At 32.3% G+C, this 23,475-nt stretch overlaps 2 long non-coding RNA genes across 2 annotated transcripts; both read left to right on the top strand.

Annotated features, from left to right (window-relative positions):
• Positions 1 to 461: 461 nt before the first annotated feature.
• LOC134280944 (uncharacterized) lies at positions 462 to 4,858 on the top strand. Its single transcript, XR_009994998.1, has 4 exons — positions 462 to 544; positions 2,176 to 2,322; positions 4,302 to 4,382; positions 4,732 to 4,858. It is a non-coding gene; the product is annotated as an uncharacterized LOC134280944 (long non-coding RNA).
• Positions 4,859 to 6,511: 1,653 nt separating this feature from the next.
• On the top strand, positions 6,512 to 8,664 carry LOC134280943 (uncharacterized). Its single transcript, XR_009994997.1, has 4 exons — positions 6,512 to 6,594; positions 6,946 to 7,092; positions 8,124 to 8,198; positions 8,524 to 8,664. It is a non-coding gene; the product is annotated as an uncharacterized LOC134280943 (long non-coding RNA).
• Positions 8,665 to 23,475: the final 14,811 nt, after the last annotated feature.

The raw sequence follows: 23,475 nt of genomic DNA, 5'->3' as shown, positions 1-23,475 counted from the left end.
ATTTTGTATACTTTGCCTAAAATTGTTGGCTTTTCGTCTGGCTTCAAAAGATCACAAAAATATTTTTATAACTGCTCCTCTATTATTAGACAGAACATGCTCTAATATACTCTGATATATTTTTTTTTTAATCTACATATGATAAAGAACAAGCTAGAACGTAGTTTTACATACTTCACAAACATGTGTATTATAACTATTATAATAAATGTAAACTGTCTCTTAAATTGATATTGAAATTGAAGCTTTTTTGATGAAATGTCTGACTGATGTTTTTATAGAAATGTGTTATATCCTTTTGAGAGGCATTACATCCCTGTCTAATTCTAGGTTTCTGGAAATGTCTTTAAAAACTAAATATACACTGAAACCCGACGTTTCACATTCAAATACAAACACAATTATCTCAACAATATATTTTCTTAAAATCTGATATAGATTTTTATTGATTCTTTTTGTTAGGCAAAGCATATTAGAGTACTTGGACAAGAAAGACCAAGGTGATGGATCTGTGCGTCATCTTATCAGGAATTGGAAGACAAATGTCAGTTATGTTAAATAGGTTTTTAAAATCATCATTTCGAGAAATATTGAGAATGTTTGATGATTTAATGCATTATTCTTTTTTGCTAAAATGAGCTTTTGTTTTGCAATTAAGAAATCAATTTCATTTATAAAGACATATTTATGTCAATCGTCAAAATTTTAACATTTATTGGGATGTAATTTTGTAAGCAAGCATGCATGCTATTAAATGCAAAATATATATGTTAGTAAATGTCAAAAATTAAATCAATGAAATGAGTACTTGAACCTTTAAATCATAGATTTGTCATCTCAAAGGAAATTAAATGATTCAAGTAATAGTTTTCCTTTCTTGGTGATTTCACGGCCGTAGGAACGAGGTGGGGGCACATGGGGGAGGGGGAGTTCATCAAAATAATTTTGACGATATATAGAATCCCATAGAAAAAAACACAACTACTTTATGAAAATGCTTAAATCCCATCCCCCTAATTGAAATTGTTTCCTACGGGCATGAGCCATAAAGCTATAAGAGCTGTTCGAAAATTATTGAAACATTTACTTTTACTTCATAAAGAACATAGATAAATTCATGGAATTCATCAACATCAAACTAAGAAATGATTAAATTTTCTAAGTACTCCGAACGATAGTAGTGTTCTCCCGCCTACCTTCAAGTCCATATGTCAAAAGTTGACATATTCGATGAATTTTAAATTTTTTTTTAAAGATAATCATATCGATTTTCATAAAACATTACTTATTTGGGAAAACAAAGAGAGATTACTTTTGGCAAAACTTGTATAGAAATCAACGGAAATTGGAAAATGTTTTTAAAACATCTCCACCGTGTTACAAAAATCATTTTACAGGTAAGATGGAATGTTATTTCACAAATTTATACCAAAGCGTTTTGTGTGACACGGGGGTGGGGGGGGTGTTATGTTTATTGCCAAAAAACGATAAAAATGCTCATTTTTCACCACTTTCAAAGCGATTTACAACTGAAACATTATATTTTATTGATATATTTATAATTTTTTTATATGCCTAAAACATGAGAAAAGATATACGGAATATTTAATCATATACAAGACTATTTCAGAATATGGGGAAGCTTGAAACTCCGATTTCATTGGAAAATATCGTCTACCTCCATTTTTTTCAAGAGCTGGAATTATGGATCATTTACTTTTAGCGTTGGTATTAATACAGTTCATCAAATTACCACTAAAATGTTTCTTTTTGTATTAAACAAAGATTTTTTAGCGAAATTCGAATATTGAATTAAATGGTATTAAAATGTAGGCGGAAATTGACAGTTATCGTGCGTACATATATTTCTTTAAATGATAATTAGACACGTTCCAGTGAAATAATAATTATGCATAATTCTTATATATGTAACGTCTTTATAGCCCATTTTTTGGCATGTGAATTGAACGATTAGAAACTTTTAATCTTTTTCCCTGTCTATCACAGATAACATTCCACAAAATCTTACTTATTCTTTTCTCAAACAATTCTTTAAAAACATATAATGTGTCCTGTTGATACCCCAGTATAAAAGTTTATATGAAAAGAAAATATTCATTATCACTCAATAATTTCGGAACAACCCTAGTATCATTTGTTTCTTTATATAAACAGGTAGGAGGGAATTCTTGCTTCCAAATGATGCTAAATTACAGTTTATAGACAACAAATTTACGACTCTTGATGATGATTCATTTTCACGTCTATCAGACCAGTCCGATGTACAACTGTTTCTTGATGGAAATCTTCCCGACAAACAAGGTGAGAATAAGACGTGTGTTTAATGGGGCCGACAGGGGTTTTCCTTGCGCATATACAGTTTTTATAGCGTATATACAGTCTTCGATAGTCAAGGGTCATGAAAAAACGGAGTTCTTAAAGAAGGGGTCATAAAAATGTTGTATGAAAAGTTGTAATTATAAAATTTTGAAATTTTATACATAGGGAATTTAGATTCTCTCAATTTTTTTTTTATTAATTTTTTTGCATATATCCTTTGTGTTTGTCGTAGTTTGAAGAAATCCATAAAAACTGTGAGACAGAAGGGTGATATTTCAATACAAATCTTTCCTTGTATTTTTTTAAAAAGGGAAACTGAAGTAAAAGAGTAAAACTCATGATTTCTGAATTATTGAAATCCCATGCAAAAAAAATCATGCAAATTATTTTTCTCACATGCATCTAAAAATGCTAATCGTGACGTAATAACCAAATTATATGGAGATAACGAACAGTATTCAATCTCAAAGTCCATAAAACAATACAAAATAAAAGCAGAGCAAACACGGAACTCCGAAACATCAGAGGTGGGATCAGGTGCCATGGAGGAGTAAGCATCCCCTGCTGACCGGTCACATCCGCCGTATGCTCCTTGTAATGATAAGGAAATAATGGAAAAATCGGTCGTCAATTCAGTGTATAAATAATGGACTAACAATTAGCATGAAAAACGTCAGTCATCATTTGACTCAATGATAAATTGTGTTTGCTGACAAGGTCATTGTATCGACCATAGAACTTACGAAATGATGACTTTAAACGAGACGGCGATTGTTTCACCAACATGAACATTTCCCAATATTTTCTTAAAAAGTTGCAGAAGGCACCAATATTCAATAGAATTTGCTTTCAGATAAAATTGCCCAAAGGCACTGTCAATAAAGATTTTGAGATATGGGGTTTTTCGTTGAATTTTGCACAAAATAGTGTAAGGGTCCAGAGATTTGAAAGATAAGTTTTATTCAGAGTTTTTGAACCTGATTATTGTTGACATTTGTAGGAGAGTTGATATGAATTTTTATGTGTTATAATTACTTCACATTGCAGAGATATGTACTGATTTATGCTTTGCATGTAGTTAATAGGTGATTATTGACAAGTTTAAGTGATTTACATGAGTTGAAATAGTTTGTGCACATGTTTTGAGTTACGTAGAAATCAGCTAATCATAGCAGTAGTAAAGTTGTGGTATTATTTTAGCTTACCTCATATTTCAGGGACTTTAATTGGTCTTCTGTAGTAGATTAACCATACATTTATGGACGGAATCATCTTTGCACAAAGTATAATTACACTGAGGCATAGTTCCGGTCGACTGCTATTAAGTAAAGAGAACTGATGATCTGCAATCAACAAAATATCTTTCATATCAACGGCAAACATGCATTTAAGGAATTAAATAGAAAGAAAATGCAAAAGTCTGTAAAAATGATATTCAAAGGCTGTTTTTAGAACTTTTGAAAGAAGTGTGCTAACTGATGGATTGGAACAAGGACACTTAAAATAGTTGCATGAGCATCTGCTCCTTCTGGGCTATGACGACTATGAATACATGATTCATAAATATTAGCCAGTATAAGAGTAACTGATTTTCACATTTTTTGCAGGATTTTGTTTTACGAGTTTTAACCCTAGGGCAGAAGTGCACGTCAATATTTCATCATTTAATTTAGGGGCAGACCTGCTCTGCAAAACTTTGCCGTTAAAATGTACGCAAACATTGGTGTATTAGCGGACAAAATAGTTATTTGACCAACTTTAGAGGTTACCTTCAAAGTCCAAATAATAAATTTAAAACTCAAAATGCAAATTTGAAAACTTTAGACAAATATACGACAGAAAACAACTTGAGAACTCCAATTTTTAAATGTGACTTTTTTCCGGAAAACAGACTTTTCCTTTAGGTCAAATCTTTTGTTATAACGAATACATCCTTTAGAAGACATGTTATTTATTTTCAGGTATACACATAAGAGTACTTGGACCAACGAGATTGAGACGATGGGTGTGTGCGTCATCTTATCAGGAATTGGAAGACATATGTCTGTGACCTTTGTTAAATTTATTATTTTGAGATATATTAAAATGTTCAATGAAAATTCATCTTTAGATTTTTTTGGACGAAATGAACTTTTGGATTTTAATCAAGAAAAAAGTTATTTGTTGATGTATTTTTTTTTGATCAATCGATGCCATTTTAAACGTTTGTTTGGATGCACATACTTTTATACAACCTACATCTTTATTTCAAGATAGTTACATGTATTAAATGAGTATAAGTACCTTTGAAATCAAAGAGACATCGTTCCCAAGACAAGAAAATGATTCCAGCAAATTCATTATGTGATTGAGTAATTTTGAAGCCTTAAAATGTGATATTTTTCTTAACAGGTAGAACCGAATTCTCGCTTCCAAATGATACTCATATACAATTTATTGATGCCGAAAGTACGCTTCTTAATGAGTATGCATTTTCACTTCTATCAGATCAATCCAATGTTGAAATAATTATCGATGGAAACTTACCGGAAAAGCAAGGTGAGAAAAAAAGTGTATTTGAATACGTGTGGTTGATTGTGTGAAAGTGTGTGAGGGATCTATTCCTTTATTCGCGATGTTTATAATTATGTTTAATTTTCATACAACAAATTCCGACATTGACAAAAAGTACAACAAATATATACGTTGTCTAAATTGTCTTCAGCAGGTCACCTTCTGACTTTATTGACTGTTCTGCAGACCGCGTTACTACCTGAGAAGGTGGAACGTTTATACTTTCCTGTTTAGAACAATCTACATTAAAAGAAATTTCAATAACTAATGACTATTTGTAATCTTTTCAAAATTAGAGAGTTCTAATTACTAATTAGAATCATATTTTCTATCGAAAAAAAATACGTAAATTTTTTGTTCACCAACAGTGGCGCAATCTTATTCCTAGGGGGGTATGTACGGATTTGATTTCTTTTCTTATCAATAATAAACTTGACTTATATATTGAAGCCAGTTTCGAAACTTTCTGAAAACAATAAATTTTAGGGCATGATAAAAATAAAACCATACTTTCTTTCTTCATTAATTATAACATTTTTAGATTCCCTCTCCAGAAACAAGACGGTAGAATTTTGTGTTTCATATAATGTACAGTATAGCAATACTCATCATCCATTATATATTTATTATAAGGTATTTGTACAATTAGTATCTATGCATTTATTTTGAGAGGGTCTCTTAAAAATAACTAGAGAGCAGATATTCCTTTAATTTGGCAGTACAATGAAGTCAATGTAAGCTAAATATGATATAAAATTAAAAAGTTCCTCCATTGCATTTTACACATAAGAAAATCCAAGTCGTCTCCTTTAAATAGGTGTGCATGTATGTGGATAATTGTGTTTTGGATTTGAGTGCATCATGCTGCAATCATATGTTCTTGATTAGAAATGACAACTCCCCACTTTGTCTATCAAGAAATTACAATACAAATTCTTGAACTAAATCGAAGATCATAGAAATAAGAAATTTTGAAAATATTCAAAAAGGAGCAAAGAACACTTATGGCAAGATGTATATACTCTTATGAAACTTTTGTCGAGTAAATCTTACACAAAGTGAATAAGAAAGAAAATGCAAAAGTCTGTAAAAATAATATTCAAAGGCTGTTTTTACGTGTAGAACTTTTGAAAGAAGTGTGCTAACTGATGGATTGGAACAAGGACACTAAAAATAGTTGCATGTCGGATTGAGCATCTGCTCTTCTGGGCTATGACGACCATGAATACATGATTCATAAATATTAGCCAGTATAACAGTAACTGATTTTCACATTTTTTTCAGGATTTTGTTTTACGAGTTTTGACCCTAGGGCAGAAGTGCACGTCAAGATTTCATCATTTAATTTAGAGGCAGACCTGCTCTGCAAAAACTCTGGCGCCAAAATTTATGCAAAAATTGGTGTATAAGCGTACAAAATGCTAATTTGACCAACTTAAGAGGTCACCTTCAAGGTCCAAATAATAAATTTAAAGCTCAAAATGCAAATTTGAAAACTTTAGACAAATATACGACAGAAAACAAATTGAAAAGTTTGATTTTTAAATGTGACTGTTTCTTTAGGTCAAATCTTTTGTTATAACGAGTACATCCTTTAGAAAACATGTTATTTATTTTCAGGTATACACATAAGAGTACTTGGACCAACGAGATTGAGACGATGGGTGTGTGCGTCATCTTATCAGGAATTGGAAGACATATGTTTGTGACCTTTGTTAAATTTATTATTTTGAGATATATTAAAATGTTCAATGAAAATTCATCTTTAGATTTTTTTGGACGAAATGAACTTTTGGATTTTAATCAAGAAAAAAGTTATTTGTTGATGTATTTTTTTTTTTGATCAATCGATGCCATTTTAAACGTTTGTTTGGATGCACATACTTTTATACAACCTTCATCTTTATTTCAAGATAGTTACATGTATTAAATGAGTATAAGTACCTTTGAAATCAAAGAGACATCGTTCCCAAGAAAAGAAAATGATTCCAGCAAATTCATTATGTGATTGAGTAATTTTGAAGCCTTAAAATGTGATATTTTTCTTAACAGGTAGAACCGAATTCTCGCTTCCAAATGATACTCAAATACAATTTATGGACGCCGAAAATACGCTTCTTAATGAGTATGCATTTTCACTTCTATCAGACCAATCCAATGTTGAAATAATTATCGATGGAAACTTCCCAGACAAGCAAGGTGAGAAAAAAATAAATGTATTTGAATACGTGTGATTGATTGTGTGAAAGTGTGTGAGGGTTGCGATATTTATAAGTTTTAGGTTACGACAAATTCCGACGTTGACAAAAGTACAACACAAATCTACGTAGTTTTTTTGAATACCTTAGAATCAGTTATCAGAAAATGTAGAGTTATATACGTTTTAAGTTTTGTCCGTTACAATATATTGTTCAAAATTAACATAATTTGTTTAACAACAAAAGCTACAAAAAATATTTTTAATTAAAATATTGAGAATGAACGCTCTATACAGATGTCAAATTATAATTATTTATCATCCTGCAAGGAAAGTAATGTCTCTATTTGAATAAACCCATCGCATGACAGAGTCGCTACTTTAAGATTGATCACAAGGGATGTGTCAAGAAAATCATGTAAGCCCTTTGGGATATACAACTAACCTTTATCTTGGATGGCAAATGTCTTCTTCTTAAGAATACTTATCTTTTGGTGTAATCAGTACCAACCATCCTCTTTGTAATGACATATATTAATTAACCTTTTATCAATACTCGAAGTAAAAATGCAACGTATCCATTTGTCTACGATTTCCTGCGGACATACTTGAGAATAAATAGGCAATTTAGCCACATATGATCCACATTTGCATTACCTTTTATATGAGGATCATATGTGGATCATATGAGAATTATATGTAAATACAATCATATGTGGATCATATAAATGCACATATGTAAATCATATAAAGTGATTTACGTATGATTCACATATGAAAGGCCTTATATATATACTATTTTTGATTTGTCTTCATCAATACAAATGGAAAAAATTAATTATTAAAAAGAGATTTATTGTTTAGTAATTACATGCAACGATGTTTTTAGTAACACTTTGTGGAATGTATTAATGTCTCATTACATATTATTGTCTCAAATCATTTAATATTTTAAAATTATATGTTTATACAGGGTTTTTATATTTATAAATAATCATGAAAAATATATTCTATATATAAAAGTAAATTTTAGATATACAAGTACTTGGGCCCAAAAGACAGAGACGATGGGTGTGTGCGTCATCTTATCAAGAATTGGAAGAAAAATGTCAGTAACCTCAATTTCATAGGTTTTTCAATTGTTATTTTAATAATCATTTAGAATTTGCAAAATATCCCTACTTTAATTCTTTCTCTTTTTGGCTGAAATGAGCATTTGTCTTAATCTAGTTTATAAAGATAATTTTTTGACTATTGATGAAATTCTAAAAGAGATTAACTAGATGCAGCAAATGAGAAACTAGAAAATGGGCACCTGTATCTTGGTAATCAAGAATTCATTAACACCAAGGAAAAAAATGATTCAACAAATATATTTTTATTTCTATCATATGTATACATGAGGTATAATTTAGTTTTCTTTAAATAAACAGGTAGACATGAAATACCGCTTCCAAATGATACTAAAATACAGTTTATAGACGCCGAAAATACGCTTCTTGATGAGTATGCATTTTCACTTCTATCAGACCAATCCACAGTAAAAATATTTCTCGATGGAAATCTTCCCGACCAAGAAGGTGAGAATAAAGTCACAGGTAAATAAATAAGTGTATTTGAATAGTTGTGCTCGATTGTTTGAAAGTGTGTGAGGGATTTGTGCGTATAGCGTAAATGTTTAAAGTAACATATGAACAATTTTTACTTTATCAAAAAATACCTACAACACAAATCCATGCACAATGTAGTAGGTTTGAAGACCATGGAAAGCTATTTTTAGGTTACTGAGTAAACTCAGGTGACATATTGCTATCTGTTTTCGTCCATCATCTTCCGTCGTGCTTCGTGTGTTAAATTTGAACATTTTTAGTTTCTTCTCTGAAACCACTCCACTAATTTCCACCAAATTTGGCATAAAGCATCTATGGACAAACGGAAACAAAAATCGTGAATTCCATGGTCCCTGTCCCCCTGGGGCCTGAGGGGTTTGGCCAAACCTCTAAAATTAATGCAAATTTTAAAAATCTTCTTTACTCCTGGACATCAAGCAGTCAAACTGTTAGCATGAATGTAAGGACCATTGAATCCCCACCAAAATTGTGTAATTCATGACCCCAGAGTCACGGGGTTTAAGTGCTAGGGCGCCGCTCTATTGATTATAAAGTGAAAATACATTTTTTCTTTGAAAATTCTCTTCTCTGCTCATGGATATTAGATAAACTAAATGTTTTATAGTTTTAAGGAGCACGAGTGCCTCTTCCAAAATTGTGAATTTTATGGACCAGGGTCAGTGGTTCTGGTGTTAGGGCGGGGCTCTACTGAATGATTATATAGTGAAAATACATTATTTCTTTGAAAATTTTCTTCTCTGCTCCTGGGTATTAAATAAACTAACTAAGTATATTGCTATGATAAGGAAGAATGCTTCTTTCAATTTTGTGATTTTAATGTTTCCAGGGTCAGGGGTTCTGGTGTAAGGGCAAGGCTCTATTGATTTTATTGAGAAAATGCAGAAGTTCTCAGAAAAACTTCTTTTCTTTTACTGGGTATTAAACAAATTAACTTGGTATACAGTTATGATGAGCAAGAATGTGTCTTGCTAAATTGTGAATTTTATGGCCCCAGGGTAAGGGGTTCTGGTGTTAGGGCGGGGCTCGATTAATTATATAGTGAAAATACATTAAATGAAAGTTTTCTTCTATGTTCCTACATATTAAGCAAATGAACTATCTATACAGATATGATGAGCAACAATGGCCATCCATTCTGAATTGTGAATTTCAAGACCCACGGGTCAGCTGGGTCAGGGGTACCATGTGGATTTGGGTTCTACTTATAATTATATCTGAAAATGAACTAAATGTTTGAAATCTGCTCCTTGGTATTCATTATTTGATAAGCATGGGTGCCGTTTCTAAAATTGTAAAAAGTGTGGACCAAAAATCAGGGGTTCATGTGGCACTACTGATTATAATATAACTAATTAGTCGAAATATATTTTTTAGTTCCCCTACTTTGTCCATGGATTTGAAGTAACCAATGAAAGCGTGCAACGTATATAGTTGTTAAGTAATGGTGTTTCTTTCAACATTGTGAATGCCATGACGTCTAGTTTAATACATGAACCAAATTCAATCGTTAGAAGGTTGTTGCATGATGCTCAGGTGACCTATAAGGCCTATTGACCTCTTGTTTAAAACATGCAAGAATTTCACAATACATGTACAGTGGAGCCTCATTTATCCGGACGCCAACTCATTTTTTTTCGGAAATGTGAAGAGTCCGGATATTTGAATTACCATTTAGGCAAGAAAAAATAACATTGAAAATTATGTTCCTATGAAATATCGTCCGGATACTGAAGCATCCGGATATCTGAAGGTCCATTTTATGTGATTATACAGATATACAGATTAAACATGACATACTAGTATGATACATAATGAGGATATTACAAATTGTTTTGTTGGCCATATTTGGGTATATTCAAAATTTCCCCCCGTAAAACAAAGTTCAAAATGAATGGAAATGCAACTGTAAGCTAAATAATTGTACATTTGAATGCAAATATTCATACTAGTAATAAATTGTTGATTTGAGGTGACTGATTGGGGTTTCAATGGCGCAATACTTTGCGCGTCATAGTAAAAAAAATCGTTTTTACAGTGGCTGCAACATGTGTTTTATTGTTGACAAATCAAGCGTGTAGAAATGTTCGTGTAACGTGCGAGATTGTGCGTGTATCAGACTATATCGGTTGCAGTTTTAATCGTGTGTGATCATGCGTTAAGCAAGTGTAAGTTTCGTTTTGTAACTTTTATTGGAATGTTTTTGTTTAATATGCGTTTTGCTTGTATTTTTTAAAACTTCAAATTTGAAATAAACTGAGCGCAACTTACTTAATTAAGAGTGAAAAAACTAATTATCGTTGTGGTATATGTACATGTAAGTAATAATATTAATCTTTTATTCAGGTAAAGGCATTTTGTAATGTACATGAACATTGAGGTGTGAGTATGATACAATATAAAAATTATAAATATATATAATTTAAGAGATAAGTTATAAAACAAGTTTACTAAATGTTATTTTTATTTAATTCAAAAAAATATATTATATTGTATAAATATGCCTAAACCGAAGGATAACCCATGAATGCCAGTATGGCTTATTTCCAATGCGGTCCTTATACATATAACAAAATTAGTAGCATATGACATATATAATATACTTACTTAAAAAATAAATAGTATACTAGCTATAAACAAGATGAATTAAAAATTAATCATGCGTATTATGCAATAGCATTTAAAACCTGAGTACTTAATTGTATATGAAGAAAGAACATTTAAGTTAAAAATCTAATGGTATAAAAATCATCTTTGGCATCTTTCTTAAGTTTCTCCATAAAATGTTTTTCGACCTCTTTTTGAATTTTGTTTTACTTGTTATTGCTTTAATATGGTCAGGTAGAGAATTCCAATCTTTGATTCCATTATCAAAAAAATGTTTGACTCTCCATTTTTGAACCCTTGGCACAAAAAATTAAACTGACTTGACCTTGTACACTTTTTTGTATCATTTTGATTAAAATTACACTGCATATAATTTTGACTTTTATTATGAAAATATTGTCATCAGCTGAAAAACTACTTTTAATGTTCAAAAACCCCAATTTTTCAAATTCAAAAACAGTGACTCTTGATCTAGGTGAAACATCAAGTATATACTTGATGTTTCACCCAGATCTTGTTCTGTACAATTTGAAGTCTATTTTTTAATTTTATAGATAGTCCTTCATACCAACTAGTAATAACATAATCAATCTGACACTGAATTAAAGCAGCACACAATGATTTTCTTGATTGCATTGACAAACATGACTTTTGTCTAATTAAAAATTTAAGTCTTTGTTTTGTTTTGCTAATAATAGTTTCCAGAAATTTTTCACCAGATAGTATATTGTCTAAAAAAAAACTCTTAAATATTTAACACAATTTTGACACTCAATTTTGATACCATCATATACAAATGAAAAAGTGCTCATATCATATGCCTTCAATTTTCTAGGGGGTCCAAATAAAATACTTTCTGTCTTTCCTAAATGTAGAGAAAGTTTATTGGACTTTTGCGAAGACACTGACTTTTACAGTTGACGGCTTACTTTTACACCTGGAAAACATACGAGAGCTCTTTTGTGAAACAAATCTTGATCTTAACATTCAACAAAACGATAATAAAGGGATATTTCAAAGATCATATCACTTTGTCTATGAAGGAAAAAGCAACATTCCAACCCTCAACACCCTCCATTCCAGTCTTGACTAACTGCTGCCGAGTTTTCCTACCGAAATATCTTCTTCTTTATTTCATTTCTTAAGTTATTGAAAATAAAAGGACATTTTAACTAGAGCCGAGCTCGTTGCAAAGCAACGAGTAGGTCTTCCGTCCTGCTTGACCGGAAGTAACTTTAACTTGAGAAAAAAAAAGAGTAATGAAGTCGAAAAATGGTTTAATCCTCCAAATCTATGTTAATTTTTGCAAAATCAAGCCATTTTTGGCAATTTCCGGTTTGACCGGAGTAACAACGACGGACGGAAAATTAAGATTTAAGCTTCCAGTGACACATGATATCCAAAACCTGTCAAAAACAACAAAAATATGCAATTTTTGACTACTTCCGGTTTGACCGGAAGTAACGTCTCCGGACGTATTTTGACAACCTCATTAGATAAAGACTGACATTTTGAACAACTTTGCTTCTTTGACGTATTATAAATTCTCAATACTTTTTGAGATACAACAAAAATTAGCAATTTTTGACTACTTCCGGTTTGACCGGAAGTAACGTTCCCGGACGTATTTTGCCAACCTCATTAGATAAAGCTTGACATTTTGAACAACTTTGCTTATTTGACGTATTATAAATTCTCAATACTTTTCGAGATATCAAACAAAAACTTTCAAGGGCCCTAGATCCCTTATTTTAGGGGCCAGCCCCTTTTAAATGATATCAAATGAAAGCGCTTGTAATTATGCACAACTTTTATTCTACATGTCTTAACAAAATATTTTTAGTTTTCAAGATAAAAAGGAAAATATCTGTAAATTTTCGCTCTTTTAGGCGTTCTAATTTTTGACCCCTATATAGCGCCATTTTGAATGCAGAAATTGAAAAACAAAAACCGATGTGCACAACTTCAATCATTCTGTTATCTAAAACAAGTAAAATTTCTGCTCCAGCTTTAGTGGTCTCTGAGCCTTTATCCGGAAACGAAAGCCTATGATTTTTCGTTTAAAGGGGAATAACTCAAAACCGGAAGTTACTTTTTGAAATTTTAGTCATTATTCTGATAGAATTTATAAACGTCTATAACCTCTGAAAATTTGAGCGAAATCCGTTGAGAAATGAGTGAGATATGAGGCCTCAAAATTGGCGTCTAGGAAGTAGAAGAAAAAAAAGAAGAACTAGATAAGATCTCGTTGCGAGCAACGAGTGGGTCTTCCGTCCGATTCTTGATGAGATGAGATAAGATTTTGAATGAGATTTCCATTCTTCAATAATGATTAAGGTTTTGAAGAAGATCGTTTTGCCTCCATTATCTGTAAAAAGACATTGAATATAACAGACATAGATATTCGATTTTTGGCCCCTCTTGGCCCCTAATTTGAGCGCCAAGCCCCTTTTTCAGGATCTCATCTTAACGATCTAAGGATTTTGAACACTTTTTGTTCAACAACTATTCAGAAACTCTTTTTCGTTTTCGAGTTATTTGCAAAAGAAATATTTAGGGGCCAACCCTTCAACTCCCTAAAAGGGACGTTTAGCGAAAAATAAAAGACGGCATATTGTTTAGAACACTATTTTAGACATTTTTTGTTCAATATTACTTATCAAAATAATTTTGACTTCCCAGATATAAAGGGTCAAAGATTTAGCATTCTGGCCCCTTGTGGCCCCTTATTATGTACCATACGACATGAAAATCATAATACATAGTTGTAGATGGTTGAGATAAACATCTTTGCTTCGGTAATGTATTACAAATTATTTACTCATAAAGAGTTACATATTAAAGACTTTTGGCCCCTCTTGGCCCCTAATTTGAGTGCCCAGCCACTTTTTCGGGATCTCATCTTAACGATCTTAATATTTTGAACATTTTTTGTTCAACAACTATTCAGAAATTCTTTTTCGTTTTTGAGCTATTAGCAAAAGAAATATTTAGGGGCCAACCCTTCAACTCCTTAATGGGGACATTTATCAAAAAATGAAAGGTTGAATATTGTTCAGAACATGATTTTGAACATGTTTTGTTCAATATTGCTTATAAAAATATTTCTCCCTTTCGAGATATAAAGCGTAAAAGATTTAGCATTCTGGCCCCTTGTGGCCCCTAATTATGTACCATACGACATAATATATAGTTGTAGATGGTTGAGATAAAGATCTTTGCTTCAGTAATGTATTACAAAATATTAACTGATAAAGAGTTATCGATTGAAGACTTTTGGCCCCTTTTGGCCCCTAATTTGAGTGCCCAGCCCCTTTTTCGGGATCTCATCTTAAAGATCTTAAGATTTTGAACATTTTGTATTCAACAACTATTCAGAAATTCTTTTTCGTTGTTGAGCTATTAGCAAAAGAAATATTTAGGGGCCAACCCTTCAACTCCTTAATGGGGACGTTTAGCAAAAAATGAAAGGTTGCATACTGTTCAGAACATTATTTTGAACAACTTTTGTTCAATATTGCTAATCAAAATATTTCTCCCTTTCGAGATATAAAGCATCAAAGATTTAGTATTCTGGCCCCTTGTGGCCCCTAATTATGTACCATACGACATAAAAACCATAATATATAGTTGTAGATGGTTGAGATAAACATCTTTGCTTCAGTAATGTATTACAAAATATTAACTGATAAAGAGTTATCGATTGAAGATTTTGGCCACTCTTGGCCCCTAATTCGAGTGCCCAGCCCCTTTTTTTGGGATCTCATCTTAAAGATCTTAAGATTTTGAACATTTTGTGTTCAACAATTGTTCAGAAATTCTTTTTCGTTTTTGAGATATTAGAAAAAGAAATTTTTAGGGGCCAACCCTTCAACTCCTTAATGGGGACGTTTAGCAAAAAATGAAAGGTTGCATATTGTTTAGAACATTATTTTGAACAACTTTTGTTCAATATTGCTTATCAAAATATTTCTCCCTTTCGAGATATAAAGCATCAAAGATTTAGCATTCTGGCCCCTTGTGGCCCCTAATTATGTACCATACGACATGGAAATCATAATATATAGTTGTAGATGGTTGAGATGAACATCTTTGCTTCAGTAATGTATTACAAAATATTAACCGATAAAGAGTTATCGATTGAAGACTTTTGGCCCCTCTTGGCCCCTAATTCGAGTGGCCAGCCCCTTTTTCGGGATCTCATCTTAAAGATCTTAAGATTTTGAACATTTTGTGTTCAACAATTGTTCAGAAATTCTTTTTCGTTTTTGAGATATTAGAAAAAGAAATTTTTAGGGGCCAACCCTTCAACTCCTTAATGGGGACGTTTAGCAAAAAATGAAAGGTTGCATATTGTTTAGAACATTATTTTGAACAACTTTTGTTCAATATTGCTTATCAAAATATTTCTCCCTTTCGAGATATAAAGCATCAAAGATTTAGCATTCTGGCCCCTTGTGGCCCCTAATTATGTACCATACGACATGGAAATCATAATATATAGTTGTAGATGGTTGAGATGAACATCTTTGCTTCAGTAATGTATTACAAAATATTGACTTTTAAAAAGTTATTGAATAAAAACTGTTGGCCCCTTTCAGCCCTTAATTTGATGAGTCAGCACATTTTTCTTGATATCATATGAAAAATCTTGATATTTTGCACAAATGTTGTTCAGTATGTTCTAACAAAATATTTATATTTTAAAAGATATGATACAAAATGTCTCAAAAAATCACTCATAAAACGTGTCCTAAATTTTGACCCCTACCGAGCTTCCATACTAGGCACTTCCGGAAAATATCCTGACCATGTTGCAACGTGGCAACATGTCCTCTATCATCACTAAAAATTTCAGCTTTCTAGCTTGAGCCGTTTTTGAGTTCCATCACAGACAAGGAGGTCCTCCAAATTTTGATCAAAGGGCGATAACTCCCGACCGGAAGTGAATTTCCAAAAAAAAATTTGCCGGAATTAACTTCAGATAAAAACGCATCGACTGTGAAAATTTGAAGCAAATCGAACGAGCCATCTCCGAGAAATCGTCTGCACAAATTTTGTAAGAAGAAAAAAGAATAAAAATAATAATAACTAGATGAGATCTCGTTGCGAGCAACGAGTAGGTCTTCCGTTCAATTTCTCGATAAGATGAGATGTAATTTTGACTGAGATAAAAGAGAATGACTTTAAGTTTTCCTTCATTAAATTTAAAATTTCTCATTTTTATCAGGGAATTCTGAACATCTTTTCTTCAATAAGGCTGATAAAAATACTCCCCCTTTTTGAGACGTAAGCATACAAAATGCAGAATTTTGTCCCTTGCAACCCCTAATTACGTAACATATGATCAAAGTGTTATCATATATTGATGCAAATCGTTATGATGAATAATTTTGCCCCAGTAATGTATAACAAAATATTGATCATAAGAGAGTTATAGATAAAAGACTTTTGGCCCCTCTGAGCCCCTAATTTGAGGGGTCAGCCCCTTTTTCTTGATATCAAATGAAAGGTCTCTTGATTTTGAAGATTTTTTGTTCAACACTTATTCAGATATTTCTATTTGTTGTGGAGATATGCTAAATTGAAATATTTAGGGACCACCCCTACAAGTCCTTAACGAGGCCGTTTTACAAAAATTTGAAGTATGCGTATTGTCTAGATCATCATTCTGACCATCTTTTGTTCAATATTGCTTATTAAAATATTTCCCCTTTTTGAGATATAAAGCGTCAAAGATTTGACATTCTGGCCCCTTTTAACCCCTAATTACGTAACATATGATCAAAATCATTTTCATATATTGTTGCAAATTGTTAAGATGAATACTTTTGCTTCAGTAATGTATATCAAAATATTGATCATAAGAGAGTTATAGATAAAAGACCTTTGGCCCCCCTGAGCCCCTAATTTGAGGGGTCAGCCCCTTTTTCTTGATATCAAATGAAAGGTCTTGTGATTTTGAAGATTTTTTGTTCAACACTTATTCAGATATTTCTACTCGTTATGGAGATATGCTAAATTGAAAAATTTAGGGGCCACCCCTACAAGTCCTTAACGGGGCCGTTTTACAAAAATTTGAAGTATGCGTATTGTCTAGATCATCATTCTGACCATCTTTTGTTCAATATTGCTTATTAAAATATTTCCCCTTTTTGAGATATAAAGCGTCAAAGATTTGACATTCTGGCCCCTTCTGATCCCTAATTACGTAACATATGATCAAAATCTTATCATATATTGTTGCAAATTGATAAGATGAATACTTTTGCTTCAGTAATGTATATCAAAATATTGATCATTAGAGAGTTATAGATAAAAGACTTTTGGCCCCTCTGAGCCCCTAATTTGAGGGGTCAGCCCCTTTTTCTTGATATCAAATGAAAGGTCTTGTGATTTTGAAGATTTTTTGTTCAACACCTATTCAGAGATTTTTATTCGTTGTGGAGATATGCTTAATTGAAATATTTAGGGGCCACCCCTACAAGTCCTTAACGGGGCCGTTTTACAAAAATTCAAAGTATGCATATTGTTAAGAACATTATTCTGAACATTTTTTGTTTAATATTGCTTATCAAAATGTTCCCGCTTTTTGAGATATAAAGCGTCAAAGATGTGATATTCTGGCCCCTTGTGGCCCCTTATTACGCAAGATATGCTTAAAAGTTTATAATATATTGTTCCAAATGGTTTAAAATTTAAAAATACCGAAAAATCTAGCAGAAAAAATGAAAAAAATTTTGGGTTATATGGGGGATCGAACCCGGATCGCCTGCGTACCAATCCAATGCGCTAACCATTCGGCCATTGGGATCGCCGCTTCGCGTTTTCAAATGCTTATATCTCGAGATTGGCTTTTTCGATTTTCAAACAAATTACATATTTGGCTTCTGCAAAAGGGTGTCTATTCAATTCTAAAACAAAAATATTAAAAAAGAAAAGTTGAAAAATTGCGTTTCTTAAATTCACTTCCGGTATCGACCGGAAGTATTGACGACGCACGAAAAGGCGATTCTGCAACGCTATAAGTCAGGAACTATCATCTCCAATTAATCTTCAGTTTATATCTTAAGCAGTTTTCGCTATTAAATCAAGACAAAATTACATTTTAAAATCATAAAATTGTCCATATCTCACGACCGGAAGTGACGTCATAAAAACGATCAAAAACCTATCAAGATCGATTGATAAGCTATTACATATGAAAATTTCATGTAAATCGGCCGAGCCGTTTCCGAGAAATCGCGTGCACAAAATTGGTTGGAAGAATAATAATAAAAACTAGATGAGATCTCGTTGCGAGCAACGAGTAGGTCTTCCGTCCGATTTTTCGATAAGATATAATTTTGACAATGATCTTTGTTAAATCATAATGATATCAAGATGTCTCTCCTTTGATTAAATTCTTTTACGTTCTATATAATGCATATTTAGAATGGTTGTATAATGTTTAAAAGACAACACTGAGCATCTTTTACTCGATACCGCTTATCAAAATATTTCTCCTTTTGGAGATATAAAGAATCCAAGAATGAGCATTTTGGTCCCTAATGGCCCCTTATTATGTAGCATATTATCACGATTTTACAATGCATTGATGCAGATTGTTATGATAAACATTTTCGTTTCAGTTATTTATAACAAAAAATTGATAAATAAAGAGTTATAGATGAGAGACTTTTGGCCCCTGTTTGCCCTTTATTTGAGGGGTCAGACCCCTTTTCTTTATATCAATTGATAGAAAATCTAATTCTAAACAACTTTTATTATCTATCTTTTAACAAATTATTGATAGGTATCAAGATATCGGAGAAAACGTGTTAAATTTTGCGAGATATTTCCGAGCCTATTTTTCGACTCAGGCTAGCTTCAACGCCTTTTGCGCTGGAAAGATATAGACTCAAAAAAGCAATTCAGCAATCCTTCCTCTACCTTCACTGAAAATCTCAAGTCAATATCTTCATTCGTTTTTCAGTGATTGCCAGGACAAGCCGACCCTCTAAAAATCAGTAAATCGTCCATATCTCACGACCGGAAGTGACGACGTACATATAAAAAATTTCCAATAAGGTTCAGACCAATGTCTATCAGATCTGAAAGTTTCGTGAAAATCGACCAAGCCGTTTCCGAGAACTCGCTTGCACAAAATCGGTAAGAAAAAAAATAATAATAATAATAATAGGGAAAAAGAAACCGAACGAAAACAATCAGGTCTTCCGTTGGAGACGGAAGACCTTAATAATAGGGAAAAAGAAACCGAACGAAAACAATAAGGTCTTCCGTTGGAAACGGAAGACCTTAATAAAGGTAAAAAAGAAACCGAAGAATAATAGAAGGGTCTTCCGCTGAAGACGGAAGACCCTAATAATAATCTTTACCAACAGAATCAGTAGAAGGTCTTCCGTTGGAAACGGAAGACCTTAATTCTTGTGAAAAATATATTGAAATAAAATTTATTCTATAATCAAATATATTTTGGTTTGATAAATTATTTCAAAGCCTCGAATACAATAACTTTCACCTCAATGGATGTTTTCTTATTTATTTTCAATTCCGTACCTCCGTACATGACGCAGGTTTAAATGTCCAAGTAAGCCGTCAACTGTAAAAGTCAGTGTCTTCGCAAAAGTCCATTATCAACTAACCAATGTTTGCATTCTTCGAACACCTCAGATAGTATTTTTACTTATGGCTTCTGGATTGGTGTGTGGAAGAAGAATAGCTGTGTCATCTGCATATAGAAGAAACTTGTATTCAGAATCTATACTGACACTGAGGTCATTTACATATAATAAAAATAAGAGAGGTTCAAGGAAACTGCCTTGAGGTACCCCACATGAGATTTGATTGACATCTGAAAAAGTGTTGTTAACATTTACAACCTGTTTTCTTTTGGATAAATAAGATTTAAACCATCCTAATGATTTAACACCAAGAACCTGGAGATTTTCACATAAAATTCTATGATCTACTGTGTCAAAAGCTTTCTGAAGATCTAAAAGAACCATTCCAGTATAAAACTCTTTAGCTGTTTTAGATTTTATGTGATCCGTTAAGTGAATTAAAGAACTGTCGGTAGAATAAGAGCTTCTAAATCCTGATTGGAATTCATAAAGTAAATTATTTTCAGTAAGGAAAGATTTAATCTAGGTGTAAACTGCCTTTTCCATTATACTTGAAACAATGCTTACAATACTTACAGGCCTATAATTTCCAGGTTTTAATCTATCACCTTTTACTCGGTGACTTAAATATTTGTACTTTAAGTGGTAATAACCAAATGAGCCAAGCCTATAAAAAAGTTCTTACACTCTTCGGTTTAACCCAAACTATAAAAGAACCTACTAGAATTACAAACCCATCTAGATCTTTTATTGATCACATTATTTGTAACAATTCCGAAAAAAATATATCAATCTGGAGTTATCTGTGTTAGTGTTAGTGACCACTGTCTTATTTATTGTACAAGAAAAGTAGTGAAACCAATGTTTGGGAAACATAATTATATTAAGATAAGATAAAGCAAAAATTATGACAAAGACAATTTTATTGAACTTTTAACGGATGCAGACTGGGAAAAATGTTTTTATGTTAGCAATGTCAAATGTCAATGATATGTGGGGTGCTTTTAGAGAAATTTTTATGAAAATCTTAGATAAAGTTGCTCCAATAAAAGAGGTTTGAATATTGATATATTGAATAATGAATAGTGATATTTTGGAAAATATATACAACTAAGGGATCAACAGCTTTTGAATTTTAGAAAGTCTGAAAATCAAGATGATTATAAAATTTATTGCAAAATTAGAAATTTGGTTCAAATGGTAAGTCTTATAACGAAATGCGGTTGGTTTGGCTCCAATTACGAGTTCGCAGCGAATGGATTCTCCCAAATTGGATATCTACTACATATTACTGAAGATACAACTTATCGTGTAGTCGTTTGATTATGGTTGATCACGAATGGTGACCAGATTAATTGAAAATAATGATGAAAGTCCAGTCGTGTGATGAAATGGGAATGTCTACGGGATATACATATGACATGAGAATAATCGGCCTCATGCAGAGGAATCTTTGTTCTACATAATTCAATATTATAAATCAATTGAAAAGCAATGACAACCTTCATTAAAATATTTCCATTTCTAATTGTTTTCTCTATGATAAACACTACAAAAATGAACCTTGTCAATTTCATGATAATACCTGTGGTATGTATATTTCTCTATTACTGAAAGGTCAGGTGTCAACCTTCATGTATATCACTGGCTTATAAATACACAAAAGAAAAAAAATAGATGATTTGTTTAATTGTTTACTAAGTAATTTGATATGATATATCTTTTTAACTAACAAAATAAAAGATGAATTATCTTTGGCTCGAAAGCAAGTCACTAGTGCAACGCTGTCCACTACCACCGAGACCTCGTGAGACCGAAAACTCCACTTCCGTAAACATGGACAGCTCATCTGAACCACGTGGAGAAATCGACATTGCCACATGGATCTGCACGCACTCCATCATATGATACAGACATCGTCCCTCAGTAATTGCCATCCGACTTATTAAGCAACTCAACTTCCTCTGTGATTTAAACATCCATACAAAGAGCTAGAGCCATCTTGTGCATTAAATGGCCCTGTACTTATATCAATTCATTAAATATCACCCTCTTTCCATTTTCATGTATCAAAATAAAGTAGACACTTGGTGCTTTCATGTTCTATAATGAAATTTCGTTTTGAGAATCCAAATATTTGAAAACAGGCTTTGAGAAATTGCACTGTTCTTAAAATTTTCAGAAAATATGCATATTTGACTACCTTCAGCAAAGAATTAAAATATGAGCACAGCCCACGATCCAAAAAATAAAACATGTTTTTTGACCTTCAGAAATAGGCCTTTTATTATGTATTGGCATATTTTGGATCAGAGGTTGTGCTTTATATGAAATATTGAAAAAAAACGCTTCAACTTTAGGTCATTTTAGGAAATTACAGGATGTGAAGAAAATGTCGCATTTGATGACGTCATAATGCATTGACTAGATGTAAAATTACGTCACAATTAGTAGATACGTGGTCACCAACAGTCCAAGTGATAAATACTGCATTTGCGACCTAAACTGAGCGGTTCTGAATTTTCAGAAATTCTTAGGGCCAAATAAGGCCCAATATGGCTCTACCTCTTTGTTTCCTGTCTATGCCGACAAACTCCCGTTTCAGCGATTGCAACATTGCATTCAATATGGTGGCGGCGAAGTGACATAGTGCCTTTACATGTGTTCGTGCTTCCAACAACCTAAATATAGGTCACATTTATAATTAAAGATGACTTTGATAATTCTTTTGTTGCTTTTTTTTTATAAATGTTGATTTTTGACTACGGTAACAAAATAATCCATAAATTTGTTTCGTGTTTTTTTTGGGGGGTGGGACTATTTTTATAGTAAAATTTGATGTGCATTTAAAATCTACTCCATTAGATAGTATTTCGATTTATTTTACGATGGTTATTTCAAGTAAAAATGGAAATATAAGGAATCACTCTCTAGTTAGGAGAGTATGCCAGGGACATCAACAATAGTGGGAAACATGGGTTTCGACCGTTATGCAGATGATCCCATGTTTTCCACTTTTGTTGATGCCCTGGCATACTCTCCAAACTAAACAGTGATTCCTTAATTCAACGAGATCTGTGAAATAAATATATATATATTTTAACATCCAGTCCTGAATTAATTAGACGATCAAATTTGTTCAAATAGTAATAACTTGGAAAAAAATGCCCTCACTATATGTATTAATACAAAATGAGATATTTATCCGACGGAACAGGACATTAACGTTTGTGGTTAATAACCGGTAAGTACAAGCTACCTGAGTTATAATTACAGGTAATTGAGGGGGCACTCTTATAGCTTCTGCATACTAGCCATATCTTACCTTTTGAAAAAAGGATCGAAACCAATGGTACGATAACACTCGGCGCGAACACGTAATTGGAGCGAAACCACCCTACACCACACAACGTATTGTCTTTATCAATGCAAATAGTGTGATCTTTTGTTATAATGCGTACTTAGATGTGTAACCATGTTTTCTTTTATGTTCATTGTGTTTACTGGTACATTTTTTGTGATTAAT

This window comes from Saccostrea cucullata, unplaced genomic scaffold (assembly GCF_032062105.1).
Source record: "Saccostrea cucullata isolate Sc308-1 unplaced genomic scaffold, CSIRO_AGI_Scuc_v1 ctg5774, whole genome shotgun sequence".
Lineage (NCBI taxonomy): Eukaryota > Metazoa > Mollusca > Bivalvia > Ostreida > Ostreidae > Saccostrea > Saccostrea cuccullata.
Note: the sequence above shows the minus strand (reverse complement) of the source record. Positions and strands in the feature narration are given on the sequence as shown.